The following is a 1,994-nucleotide window of genomic DNA, read 5'->3' on the forward strand; positions in this document are numbered from 1 at the left end:
TAAAGTCAAGAGGATGAAGTACATCATGGTTCCTGTGGGGAGATGACTGGCTTATTTGAATAATTCTATGGGCTGGCAGAGAACTGAAGCCCATTACTCAGGATAAGCAAGCACTGTGCCTGGTGCCTTTCATAAGGTAAGCTATCTGTCTACAGAATCTAATCTGCGGTAGCAGAATGGGGAAAGGAGGTTGCAGTTAGGCCATTCAAGGCTCTCTTGATCTATCAGATAGATGTCATGACAGCACAGAAAAGTGGGCCTTAATATTAGGTATTATTATATACCTATAGGCACTTGAATCTAGAGAAACAAAGGACAGATTGTCACCTAGAACCTTCAGAGGGTATGTGGCCCTGCTGACACCTTGAATTTGGCCTTCTGGCCTCTAGAACTACTGTGGGAGAATAAATGTATATAGTGTTAAGACACCCAGTTTGTGGTATTTGTTATAGCAGCCACAGGAAACTAATACAGCTTTCTAGCATTTCCCCAAACTAAAAGAACAATGAGTACTTCTGGTTGGAAAATAGGATTTGGCTGGCTTCAAGATGATACACTTAAGATAATATGAAGGGAGGCAGAGCCATCATCTCTTAAAGAGCAAAGGTGAGAAAAATCAAAGACTTCCACCTATTATTAAAATTGTAAGATTAACTATTTGTATTCATTACTAACCATTAGTCTTTAACACCAAATGAGTCCGTAATGTATAATATGTGCATTGAGGTTATCACTTTGGATATAAAATCCTATGCTTTTGTCCTTTGACATATATGGTCGAATTATTTTAGTATCCTTTAGCTACTTTTCTTTTTTGATCCTTCTGTTCTCCTAATTAATGTTTTTGAGGATTTAAAAAATTATTTTCCTATTAATGGTTTTCTGATTTTCTTTGGAAAGAGATAGAAGACTTTTCTAAACTTTATTTTAATCATATATTTATGAAAGTGAGACTTTTTCAGACATGCTTTGCGCTTGAAATTTTTATTATACTCATCCAAAGTTTCATGTCTTATTATATTTTTGTGTGCATAGTTTCTTATTACGATGTGTTTTCTATAGTTGTTTAAAGCCACAGCTTAATCAGAAATTAGAATGTGGCAGTGTCTTTTATTTCTGTTGCATATGTAGGCCACCAATACCACTCATTACAGAAGTTACCTTTTTATTTTTATGTATGTTGAGTTTTTGGTTTTGATCCTTAATTTCTTTGGGAATGATTCCTATGAGAGTAATTTTTATAGAAAATGCAACTTTAATAGAAAATGGTTTTAATTACTGTATATGTCATATTATTTCTCAGATTTTCACACATTTTTACATCTCAATTATGAATTTCAAATTTGAAAGTTTCCAATATTACATCATCTATTTATTGCTCCCAAGTTGTCTGCTCTGCTGTGGTCCTTTTACTATTTTTTTTAATCTGCAATATGACAAGGAAATTTAAATTATTTTATACACACATATTTTATATACACTCATATAGAGTCTCCCAATTTAGTGCATTAAAAAATCTTTCTTGGCTGGGTACAGTGGCTCACGCCTGTAATCCCAACACTTCAGGAGGCTGAGGCAGGTGGATCACCTGAGATCAGGAGTTCGAGACCAACCAGCCTGGCCAACATAGTGAAACCCCGTCTCTACTAAAAATACAAAAATTAGCCAGGCATGGTGGTGGGCACCTCCCAGCTACTTGGGAGCCTGGGACAGGAGAATCGCTTGAACCCAGGAGGCGGAGGTTGCAGTGAGCCAAGATTGTGCCATTGTACTCCAGCCTGGGCAGCAAGAGTGAAAACTCCATCAAAAAAATTTTTTTACGGCCGGGCGCGGTGGCTCAAGCCTGTAATCCTAGCACTTTGGGAGGCCGAGGCGGGTGGATCACGAGGTCAAGAGATCGAGACCATCCTAGTCAACATGGTGAAACCCCGTCTCTACTAAAAATACAAAAAATTAGCTGGGTATGGTGGCGCGTGCCTGTAATCCCAGCTACT

Source organism: Aotus nancymaae, unplaced genomic scaffold (assembly GCF_030222135.1).
Source record: "Aotus nancymaae isolate 86718 unplaced genomic scaffold, 86718_ANA_hifiasm-v0.15.2.pri h1tg000014l, whole genome shotgun sequence".
NCBI lineage: Eukaryota > Metazoa > Chordata > Mammalia > Primates > Aotidae > Aotus > Aotus nancymaae.